A 12,796-nucleotide genomic window follows, 5' to 3' on the forward strand; every position below is an offset into this window, starting at 1 on the left:
CAGCAAGGTCACCACTTCCTGATTCCTGCTGCTGGGTGGAGAACGCCCTGCCGCCTCCACATGGAGGATGTGTGGCAGGCTCTGGAGGCCTCCTCTGAGGCCCACCCGTCGCAGAGACAGCACTCTGTCTCTGCCAGACCTGCTTGTCTGCGTCAGGCCTGCTCATCCGCGTCGGGCCTGTTTGTCTGCGTCAGATGCTCTTGCTGACCACGTGTCTGGGGCCAGCGTGGGGCCAGCGGCCAAGGTTGTGACGATTTGCTGCTGCCCAGGGGCAGAAGGACCTCTCTGCAGCTCAGCTGCCAGGGAAGGAAAGCTCACCAGAGTGGACAACACGATGTCAGGCAAGCTCTCTGCTGTGGTCCTGAAGTTAGTCCACCCGAAGTCTACAGGCTGACAAGGTGCCCAGGCCTCCTACTTCCAGCATGTCAGGTGAGGACAGTGGACCTGGTACCTGCCCTAACTCAGCGCCAGAAGTGGAGGGGGATCCCGACCATGGGAAGGTGCCAGAGCCTCGGGAGCCACTGAGATCAGGCCCAGGCGCCCCAGGAGGCCTGGTCAGTGTGGAGTGTCCCCTCTGGCTCACACTCATCCCCTTTCAAAGACGCTGAGAAGAACAGCACCTATTAGCTGACTAGCACCGAGGAGTATGAAGGTTGATGGGGTATAATCTTCAGCATCCTTTACATGTGCTGGAAGAATGATGAAGGTAGGTTATCTACTATATGTGCAATCTATTATATTCTAGAACTGCCATCCTGTTCACTAACATCCTGGCATCCAGGGGGCCAGCAGCCCCAGGGACACTGATTTCAAAGAAGAGAAAGATTGGAAGCTGGAGTGACCAGTCCTTTATTAACTCTCGATTTCTCTTCCTCCTCCTATTTCCTTCTTCTCCTCTGTTTCTCTTCACACGGAGATGTGCGCACGGTGTCGCCACACCCCTGCCAGGTCCTCACTGGCGCCTCGCCCTCTCCTCACCGCCACTCTAAGGCCCAGCAGTGTTAGCTGCAAACAGCGGACGCTTGTGGTGACTGGAAACCGGGTCTGGGCCCCACACAGTCAGCTGCTCCCACCTGCCCTGGGTCCCGGGCACAGCGGGGCTTCGGTGCCCCCAGCGAGCACAAACCAGTGGTCTGGTTCACCGCAACGCAGCAAAAATAAAACCTCACGACAATAAGTGACCAAATCAAAATAGAGTTTCTTTTTTTGGTTCATCACCGCCACACAAAGAATCAGCTGACACTAGTGCTCCAACACCTGGTCCTGCCCTCTTCCGGCCCCCAAGAATCTAGGTGGGATGACAGACAGTGTGCGTGCCATCCACCCCACGGAGCAGGGACACAGAGGACCAGCCCCGGCACTAAAGGCCTTGCGTCTCTCGGAAGCACTGACAGTCACTGTCTTAGAATTGCTGGTGAACTGCAGACACAGACCCGCACCCGGCAGGGTGAGGCTGGATGTAACTGCTGAAGGATTTAGTCAGAAAATTTTCTACCTGGGATGTCAGCAAGCTTTCCTGTAAGCTTGTTACCACTTGAGATTTGCCTTGGTCTGAGCCTTCAGAAATCTATAAAGTTGGATTCAACAGATAACTGTTTTTCTCTGGATGGCAGAAACAAAATTGCCACGAGTTAATACTACACATGTTTCTACTGAGCACTTTTACAAGTGTTTATTTCATTTAGGCCTCTAGGCTCCTCTGACCATGGAATTCTCCAAGCAACAACACTGGAGTGGGTTGCCGTTTCCTTCTCCAGGGGATCTTCCTGACCCAGGGACTAAACCCAGGTTTCCTACACTGCAGGCAGATTCTTTACCTTCTGAGCCACCAGGGAAGCCCTATTTCATTTAACCTCACAGCAACTCAAAAGGGAGAGCTATTGTCTCCTTCTCCAGAAGGGAACAGTGCGGTTCAGAGACTCTAAATACCCTGATTGAGGTGCAGCCATGCCCAGAGCAGGTCTGCCTGGTCCAGGGCCCCCGCTCCGGGCAGGCCATCAGCACATGTGCCAGTCTGGCCCACCTGCTACCACTGTCATTAAATTCTGACTCTTGTGGGTCCAGGCCCAACACCTAAGCAAAATAAAACACTTCAACTGCCGAAGGCTGGGCCCACGTGAATATCACAAAGCAAAGATATCACACTGTGAGATCCGACCACCACCCGCAGGAAATGAGCCATGATCCCACCCATCCCGTCATATGGAGAATCTCTGTGAGCTCCTCGGAGCTCTGAATCCTAATGTGACTTTGTAAAAGTGGGTGAGCTCGAGTTGCCTGAGGCCCTGGGAGGCAGGGTGGATGAACAGACACCTGCTCTCCATAACCCCCCACTCCCAGGAAACTGGCCCGCCAGGAGGGTCTGGGCCTGCTGTGATTTCAGGAAGAAGGTGGTACAGGTTCAGACCACCTGAGAAGTGGGAATTGTCACGGGGACCCCCAAACAATCACCTAAACTGCACAAATTAGCTAAAACCGCCTTTACTTTTGGTGGAATTACATCAAATCATTCAACACTCACCAGCTGCTCTTTGGCAATTAAATATGCCTTTGATCAACAAAGTGGTGAAATGCGTCAACGTACAAATGAGCATAGGCTTCATGGGGAAAACAATAAAAAGCTCTCTGATAATAGAAAGATTCAGATTATCACTGTTCTTGACAAGATCTGGTACCCAGAGAGGCTGAGGAATCTCATCGTGTAGCAAGATCAATCAAATTGAGAGGAAAACCATTACTATTCTACTAGATGAAGGTGAAAGAAAATTATAATTCAATGAGAGAATAACCCACCTTGCTCATGGTCAAATCGTGTAATGAAAATGATTGCTGACCCATTTTGTTATAAAACATTCTTGATAAGTTGCGGTACAACAGGCATCTCATCTGTCAAGGGCATGGAAACTGGTCCCGTTTCGGGGAAGAGATTCGAGTTTGGCAAGAGTTCTGAGAACAGGGTCGGCCTAGGCTCTGTTACACGGCGATCCGTGCGGCAGGTGGCAGGAGCTGTTGGCCAGTGTCATTACAGTAGTGAGAATTTTCCAAGTAAACATTTTATGGAGTGTTAAGCAGTCTGTTAAAATTATGGTTTTAAAGACTATGTAGTAACAAAGAGATTGCTTATAAACTTGATTAAAGACAGCAGGATATAAAATTGTTCTCAGAGTATGATTACAAATTTACATAAAGTACACTAGGAAAGAGATATGAGAAAACATAGCAAATGACATGGATGCTAGGATTAAGTCATTTTACCGAAGTTTCTGTAGCATGGTTTTATCAGTTCAGACTTTCCAACTAAAGTTACTTCTTCCAACAGAAGGGCGTCTGTCTCGGTTTTCGCTCTTGGTAGTGCTGAGAGATGACTCCAAGCCAGGGCTGCACACAGGCTCGCGACTGGCCACGGCGGCTTCCGGTGGGACTCCAGGTTAATGCCTAGCAGCCCCTCCAGACGGGGCTTCAGAGACACCCCCTCCAGAGGACACCCCCTCCGCTTGAGGACCAGAAATAAGCAGCACCTTCAAAGACATCATGATATGAGAAAATAAATATTACATAATACAAATACAGCACCTAGAAAAAGCCATTATAAAATTGATTCATTTGACCTACAACTTAAAGCCTTGTTGGAAAACTGCCCACACAGTCCACCAGGTTGAATAACATTCGATGCACAATTCAGAGCTGCATTTTCTTCTTCATCATAACTATTTTTTCAAATTTATATCATTCCATAAAACAACAGCTCTTTTCACAGTGACAGTTATAAGCAAAAAATAATGCAAAACCTTTTTCTGTACCTTCTCCCCAAAATTCACTGACTCAAATGTCTGTAGAAACATGTTTCCTGTGTTGACATCTCCCTCTACCCGCCCCGCCCCGCCCCAGTAGGCTCTTTCTGACTTTGAAGACCCTGGTTTTCCTGAGATTGATGAGATAAAAATAAGCAGAAGTGATTCGTAAAAAGCAAAGCAAGACGAAACTGTGACTCTGGACAGTAAGACACGCACAGGTCACTGCTGCTGGACACCCTGGTTCCAGGGACACAGACCTCTCCTGTGTCCTACAGAAAGACACCGGAGTCGCAGCTTTACCCGGCTGTCTGTGTCCTGGCGCTGGGACAGAGGAGGCTCCACAGGCAGGAATTAGGCACTTGTCTCAGCTAAAACCTGGGCAAAGCCTGGAGAGAAGCCAGTTAAAGGACAACCAGACAAGAGTGTAGAAACACAAGTTCCTGGAAGATATCGTTGACTTGCCCCAGGGGCAGGACGGAGCCTGGCGGTCTTCAGGATTCTCGGGACCAGGGTGTGCAGGGAGAGCTGGTGCCTGAGGCCCCCACCCCGGGCCCAGGCGAGCGGGAGGGGCAAGGGCTCCCCACAGCGGGCGGGCTGCCATAGCCCCACAGGAGCAAGAGGTGCTGGTCGAGACCTCAGGGCGCTGGCATGGCTCGAGGCGTGGCATCACACCTTCAACGCGAAACTCCAGACTGAGCGTCGCTCTTGTGAGCCCGAAACGACACCTGAAGACTGACTCGCGCCGTCTTCCCAGGATGCGGCCGTGGGCAGAGCTTTCGTGTGTCGAGTGGAGCCCCACCCGAGCACCTTCCTAACAGCAAGGGTGGCCTCATCCCAGCAGAGGCCTGCGCGTCCTTCCTCACGTCTGCCCGCCACACTACAGCCCTGACGACACAGTCACACCTTCAGAGAAGCTTCAAGTCATCAGAGGTCACAGCTTCAAGAGCTGCAGCTGCAAGAGCAGCAGATCTTCCCAACGAGCTGCCAGCAGGCGCCCACCTGGCACACGGGGCCCCAACATCGCAGCCCTGGGACCGCCGCGCCCCGGTTTCTGCTCCAGCCCGCCAGTACATGAGGTGGGAGTTTTATTCCCACCGTGCATCATCTGTACCATCTTTTCAGAGCAAGACCCCACAGCTCCATCCTCGGAGCGAAATCCTGAAGGAGTGGGGCCTCTTTCAGGATCTGAACCTATTTACGTGACGCCCTCCCTCAGGTCCCCCCCACACACAGAGCTCGCGTTGCTTCTCTGAGCTCCATCGGGGCGTCTTAGGGGGTCTGCAGTGGCAGAAGAGGGGACGAGGTGCCCTTGCCGGGGACAGAGCTGGTGGTGGGGAACGGAGGGAGGGCTCAGCGCCCAGCCAGCCCCTGCCTGGACGGGCTTCCAGCAGCAGCGCCGGCGGAGACACAGGGCCATCTCCACTTTCCAAGCCACCTGATGTTAGCAGTCGCTCAGCTGCCAGGCTGCCCCAGGTAACAAGGTAGAAATGTTTTCCCCACTTCCCGGTGCCTGAAACCAGGACTTGGAAACTGTCGGTGTGCGGAGGTCCATGCTTCTCTCTTCTCTGCTGCTGAAGTCATCTCCAGCTCTTCTCCTGTCCTGTGCTGACCCCAGGAAGGAGCTCTTTCCATGGTTTCTGCCGTCTACCAAACGGCCTGTGCCCTTCCATGCAAAGACCCAGCCGGGGCTCGGGGCAGGGGGTGCCCCTGGGTCTGCAGGCCAGGGCCGACGCAAAGACCTCAGGGCAGCGGAAGTAAGTGAGAGGGGTGGGTAGGAGGCCCTCCGAAAGGGGACCCCAGTCCTTGAGGGGGCGCCTGGCCCCCCAGAGCTTTCCTCACAGCAAAGCTTACACCCGCACCGCCACACACAGCAGGTCTGCGAGGGCCCAGCTCTGGGGAGGGGAGCTCTCCAGCCTGGAAACGGTGCCTTCTCCTAAACTTCCCTTTCAAAAGTGGCCTGTGTCCTTGGCATTCTTGGAAAAATCTGGCCAAGAAGACTTGACAATTTCACAGGAAAAAATTCGGTGTTGATGAATGCATCTCCTGGACATTATTTACTTTAAAAAAATGAAATTCTAAACCCACAGAACATAAGTGTCAGGAGGGCAGAGGAGGAAGAGAGGCTGCCTGGAGTGGGGGAGATGCCTCAGCGTGCAGGACCCGGGGTGTCTCTGCACCCCTCCGGGGCAGGCGCAGCAAGACCTCAGGCAAGCGCTGGGCCCTCTCACGACTGCCCTGCCGCCCCCCGCCAGCTTCGGGCTTGGATTGAGCCCAGGGCCTCGGGTCAACATGATCACTTTCCTCTTTGTTTTTCAAAGAGGTCAAAGGTCGGGGGCCGGGAGTTGGAGAGACTGGGATTCTGAAATGTGGTTTCTTAGAAAACACCCCCAGGAAAAAAATTCTTCTGTCACAAAGTATCAGTGCTGACCAGATGTCACTGAATTTTTTTTTTTGCATGTGTCCCTTAACAGCTGGCAAGAGTATGAGCTCAAGTTATTCACCACGAGTACACAATTTCTGTTTGTCTCCAGATAAAGGGATTTAAAATCCTATTTGTTAGTAAGGGCTGATGAAAACTGTGGGATGGATTCTTCGAGACCGAGAGAAGGTGACCTTGTTCCCTGCTCCCTGCATGTGGTCCCAAGACTGGCAGACTGCTCCCACCTCCCGCCTGTGACCGGGGGTTTTCCCTGGATGAATCCCACAGCAACCAGTGGCTCCTTCAGCAGAGCCAGAGCTGAGGACCGCTGTCACTGCCTGTTCCATCGCAGGGTTTTTATCCACATGAAACCCATCTCCTTACAACTTAGAAGCTCCCAGTCGTTCCTGCTCTGTGGTGTCCAGTAGAACATTCTGTCATGCGTCTGATCACACAGACTGCCTTGGGATGTGCTCCTGGCTTCATGTACAGCAGGTACATCTTGTCTTTGCAGGTGCTGGTTTCTATTACATCTCCACTCCCTGGGGGCTTTGACAAATAGGTTCTCAGAAAATACTGAGGAAAATCTGAAGCAGATCGCATGGCGTGCAGGCTCAGGTGTGTCTGACTCTGTGCTGCCCCACGGGCTGTCCCCTGCTGGGTTCCTCCATCCATGGGGTTTCCCAGGCGAGAATATCGGGGTGAGTTTCCATATCCTACTCCAGGGCTCTTCCTGACCCGGGGATCAAACCCAAGTTCCCTGCATCTCCTGCATTGGCAGGCGGGTTTTTTACCACTGAGCCACCAGGGAAGCCCTTAAAGCAGATACTTTTTTTCAAAGCAATTTCATCAATCATAATGACAACATCTACAGTAAATTAAATGATCTCCCTCCAAGCCTAGCACTTCAGAGCCTGACCTTGTGTGTAAAGCAGCTCTTTACAGACAATTCGGAATGGAGGCGGGCTCATGCTCCCTCCTCGACCCAGAGACGAGTGTCCTCACAGCAGCAGGAGAGGCACACAGGGAGGGGCCCTGAGAAGATGGAGCAGGAGCAGAGGCCAAGGTGACACCACCCGAGCCCAGACCCCGGGCGCCAGGGTAGGGGGCCGGCACAGAGACCCTCGGAGCCTCCAGAGGGACCGCGCTCACCAGCAGCCCTGACATTGGATTCTGGCTGCAGAACAGTGGGAGACCACGCTGCTGTCGTTTAAACCTTCCCGGCTCGACGGATGTGCTGTGGCAGCCCCAGGACTCAGTCCAGGACCCCGAAGGAGAAAAGCGTCCAGTCAGTTCTAAGGAGGGCAGCTGCCCCAAGGCGAGAGCCTGCAAAGCACCAGCGTCTTAGAGTCGCTTCCAGAACAGTCCTCGGGCCACACCCTCCCCCCATCCCCTGGAAACCCTACAGCCACGCCTCTCTGCCCAGGACCCCAGGACGGCGTCCCCCTGCGGACTGCCCTGTGAGGTGCCTCGGGCACAAGCCGAGAGGGCTCGGTGAGGGGAGACCACGGGACTGCCTCGGACCCCAGAGGGACACGTCCTCGGCAGGAGCAGGGGACTTTGTGGCTTGAACCAATGAGAGAGCTTCCCATTTCACTCTGAGCTGATAAACAGCAGAAAAGGGCAAGACTAGACTCTACTCTCCACACCGAGGAAGCAGGGAGGTGTTGACTCAAAGTCAGAGACTTGGCTGCTGGTTATTACCTGCACAACACAGCATGGAGACCCAGGGCGCCTGGCGCGTGAACTCCACGGGGTGAGCACGCTCCTGGCTCCCTCTCAAGCATTCGACCCCGTGGCTCTGAGCAGGTTAGAACCCGCAGTGAGCAGGCAGCCAGCCCTGCTGTTGCAAACCTGGAGAGCGGTCCTAGGACTTGCCAGGAGGATGTGTGCGGCCCTCACTCTGAACACGGGCAGAGTCGGGGCCCTGTTCACAGTCTTCATACCAAAGAACTTAATCAGTAACTTAATCACACTTTCAGGAGGTACAAAAAAGTGAATGAGAAAATCTTGTAGAAATTTTTGGTGCTTGGTAGCTCAGCGTCTTAGAGTACAAAACCCAGCTGATCACAGGGACCAGCTCAGCGGACACTGCGGCCTGTCGTCTCTGTGCAGGGAGCACGGGGCTCTTCACAGCTGCCTCACGGCCATAAACGCTCTGCCAGGAGCACAGAGTCCTGTTGGCTCTGCTCGTCCAGTGCCCACACAGAGAGACCCTGCTGGTGGGCAGGGAGAGGGTACTGCCTGCAGCCCACCCTCCATCAGGACAGACCCCTCCAGAAATGCAGGCTGGAGGGGAGCAGCTCAGGGACCAGGCACACCGTCCCCAAACCTCCAGGCTAAGACCCACCTCCAAGTCCCCCGGCCACACCCGCACATGTCTCCCACGCTGTGTACATGGCTCCGGGCAGTGGTTTTAGCCTAGGCTTGTAGAGAAGGCAACCGCCATCTCGGAAAGACGCCGTGAAGGGCCTGATGCCACTTCACAGCAACTGCAGGAGCCTGGCTGCAGAGAGCTTGTCACCTCTCTGGCTCTGCCGCGGGTCTCGTGAATCAGCTTACAAATACTAAAACTGTCGCTGTCATAAGGAAAAGCAAGAAACATTCCTTGAATGTTTAAGAGCAAAATGCTTCTGAAAGCCCTTGGTTCCTCCACAGAAAACATATTTAAAGAAGGAGGTGTCATGAATCAGTAGCAGCTGCTCCCCGCACCTGTTATTTATTCCCATCAGTAACGTTCTCGTGGCATTTTGGAAAGAATTGAGCATTTTCCTGCAGAAATGCTCTAGGTTCTGGAGCATGCGCTTGGCTGCATCCGACTGCTGCGGAGACAAAGGCTCCCCGAGGTGTCTGAGCGGAGCCGGCCTCCCCTCGGGCCGGCAGAGCCCAGCCCGGAGCCAGCCCCCCTCCCGCAGCCCTCTGGCTTCCCCTCCCTGCTCCAGGCCTGCTCCTGCAAGGACTAAGGTGGACCTATCTGCAATTGTCCCTGCCAGAGGGTGTCTGGAGTGAGGGTCTCTGGGGCACTGGACACACACTCTGAGGGTCCAACCTTAGACACTGGCTGCTGGTGAGGCCAGGGCGAGGGGCGGCCAGGTTCACCACCCCATCTGTCTGCAGCCCCCAGAGAAGCTGAACCCTGTGCTCACTTCCTCTTGCTGCTATAACAAACGGCTCCAAACAAACAAAAGCCTCATCCCGCAGTTGTGAAGGGCAGAGACAGGCCCCTGGGCCAAGTCCCCCTGTCCGCAGGGCTGGTCTTCAGGGGCCTCCAGGGTACAGTCCTTCCTACTCCTTCAGCTCCTAGAGGCCACTTTTTGCTCGGCTCCTGGCCCCTCCTCCATCGTCCCATCTCTCTTGTCCTGACCTCTGCTCCCATAGTCACATCCACTTCGTGACTGACCCCCCTGCCACCCTCCTCCCGCATTAGGACCCTCTAGAGTTCTGCCAAGAGACCACACTAGTCATAGCAAACACCCTCTTCCAACATCACAAGAGAAGACTCTACACATGGACATCACCAGGTGGTCAACACCGAAATCAGATTGATTATAATCTTTGCAGCCAAAGATGGAAAAGCTCTATACAGTCAGCAAAAACAAGACTGGGAGCAGACTGCGGCTCAAATCATAAACTCCTTATTGCCAAATTCACACTGAAATTGAAGAAAGTAGGGAAAACCACTAGACCATTCAGGTATGACCTAAATTAAATCCCTTATGATTATACAATGGAGGTGACAAATAGATTCAAGGGATTAGATCTGATAGACAGAGTACCTGAAGAACTATGGACAGAGGTTCATGACATTGTACAGGAGGCAGAGATCAAGACTGTCCCCAAGAAAAAGAAATGCAAAAAGGCAAAATGGTTGTCTGAGGAGGCCTTACAAATAGCTATAAAAAGAAGAGAAGCTAAAGGCAAAGGAGAAAAGGAAAGCTATACCCATTTGAATTCAGAGTTGCAAAGAATAGCAAGGAGAGATAAGAAAGTCCTCCTCAGTTATCAATGCAAAGAAATGGAGGAAAACAATAGAATGGGAAAGATTAGACATCTTGTCAAGAAAATTAGAGATACCAAGGGAACATTTCATGCAAAGATGGGCTCAATAAAGGACAGAAATGGTATGGACCTAACAGAAGCAGAAGATATTAAGAAGAGGTGGCAAGAATACACAGAAGAACTGTACAAAAAAGATCTTCACGGCCCAGATAATGACGATGGTGTGATCACTCACCTAGAGCCAGACATCCTGGAATGTGAAGTCAAGCAGGCCTTGGGAAGCATCACTACGAACAAAGCTAGTGGAGGTGATGGAATTCCAACTGAGCTATTTCAAATCCTCAAAGATGATGCTGTGAAAGTGCTGCACTCAATATGTCAGCAAATTTGGAAAACTCAGCAGTGGCCACAGGACTGGAAAAGGTCAGTTTTCATTCTAATCCCAAAGAAAGGCAAGCCAAAGAATGCTCAAACTACCACACAGTTGCACTCATCTCACACGCTAGCAAAGTAATGCTCAAAATTCTCCAAGCCAGGCTTCAACAGTATGTGAACCATGAACTTCCAGATGTTCAAGATGGATTTAGGAAAGGCAGAGGAACCAGAGATCAGATTGCCAGCATCCACTGGATCATCGAAAAAGCAAGAGAGATCCAGAAAAACATCTACTTCTGCTTCATTGACTGCTTCAAAGCCTCTGACTGTGTGGATCACAATAAACTGTGGAAAATTCTTCAACAGATGGGAATACCAGACCACCTGACCTGCCTCCTGAGAAATCTGAATGCCGGTCAAGAGGGAACAGTTAGAAGCAGACATGGAACAACAGACTGATTCCAAATTGGGAAAGGAGTACATTAAGACTGTATATTGTCACCCTGCTTTTTTAACTTATATGCAGAGCACATCATGAGAAATGCTGGACTGGATGCAGCACAAGCTGGAATCAAGATTGCCGGGAGAAATATCAATAACCTCAGATATGCAGATGACACCACCCTTATGGCAGAAAGTGAAGAAGAACTAAAGAGCCTCTTGATGAAAGTGAAAGAGGAGAGTGAAAAAGTTGGCTTAAAACTCAACATTCATAAAACTGAGATTATGGCATCTGGTCCCATCACTTCATGACAAATAGATGGGGAAACGGTGGAAACAGTGACAGACTTTATTTTCTTGGGCTCCAAAATCACTGCAGATGGTGACTACAGCCATGAAATTAAAAGACGCTTATTCCTTGGAAGCGAAGTTATGACCAACTGAAACAGCATATTAAAAAGCAGAGACATTGCTTTGCTGACAAAGGTACATCTAGTCAAAGCTTTGGTTTTTCCAGTGGTCATGTATGGATGTGAGAGTTGGACTATAAAGAAAGCTGAGTGCCAAAGAACTGATGCTTTTCAACTGTGGTATTGGAGAAGACTCTTGAGAGTTCCCTGGACAGCAAGGAGATCCAACCAGTCCATCCTAAAGGAAATCGGTCCTGAATATTCATTGGAAGTACTGATGCTGAAGCTGAAACTCCAAGCCTTTGGCCACCTAATGCAAAGAACTGACACATTTGAAGAGACCCTGATGCTGGGAAAGATTGAAGGCAGGAGAAGGGGATGACAGAGAATGAGATGGTTGGATGGCATCACTGACTCAATGGACATGAGTTTGAACAAGCTCGGGGAGTTGATGATGGACAGGGGGGCCTGGCGTGCTGCAGTCCGTGGGGTCGCAAAGAGTTGGACGCAACTGAGTGACTGAACTGAACTGAACTGATTGTGTCGGGCCACCCAGTGACCCAGCATTACCTCCCATCCCAATGTCCTCAGCTGATCACAAGGGCAGGTCCTGCTGCCACAGGAAGCAGCATGTTCACAGGTTTGGGGCTCAGGAGGCCGACAACTCTGGCCTTCTTCTGTCCACCACCCCCTTGATCTAGGTAATTTTTTAATGATCTCTGAATTGCATCAGTTTCTATCATCCTTGAAGCTGATGCCCTTCACCTGACCATTAACTGGGTTCTAATTCTGGGATGCTGGGAGGTGGAAAGGATAGCGGGAAGGAGCCTTTTCCGCCTGCATCATTCTGCCAGTTGTTGCTAAGCACGAAGACACCACACTCAGGGTGACCAGGACCACGGAAGGCCACAAGGCCACAGGCGGGCAGGACAGGGAGTGGCCACTGGGAGGCCCTCTCTCTGTGTCTAGTCCAGCCACATGGATGGCGCCTCCTGGGGCACATGTCCTTCCCCCAGAAGTGAGCCTGGAGCAATAAAGTTTCCTGTGGGTTGTGTTTTCTTGCCAGTTTTGTGGGAAAACGCACAAACACAAACCCCAATGATCTGAATGAGTGTCACATGCTAATTTGGAATTTTCACTTCCTCAGTAGACCAAAGCAAGAAAGTGAAAGTATAACAAGAGGTCAAAATCTACTTCCTAGAATTTCCCAAATTTCTAGAGGTCGTTGGATTTCCTGTGGAGACGGCAGGCTGTCAGTACGGAGTATACAGCCAACGACCGGGATCATCACGGCGTCTCAGCGCCCACATTTGTGGTTCCCAGTCAAGTCTGGAGGGCCTGGGTCTCGTGACCACCTG

The sequence above is a fragment of the Giraffa tippelskirchi genome, chromosome 9, assembly GCF_054371585.1.
Source record: "Giraffa tippelskirchi isolate mGirTip1 chromosome 9, T2T-mGirTip1v1.2.pri, whole genome shotgun sequence".
NCBI lineage: Eukaryota > Metazoa > Chordata > Mammalia > Artiodactyla > Giraffidae > Giraffa > Giraffa tippelskirchi.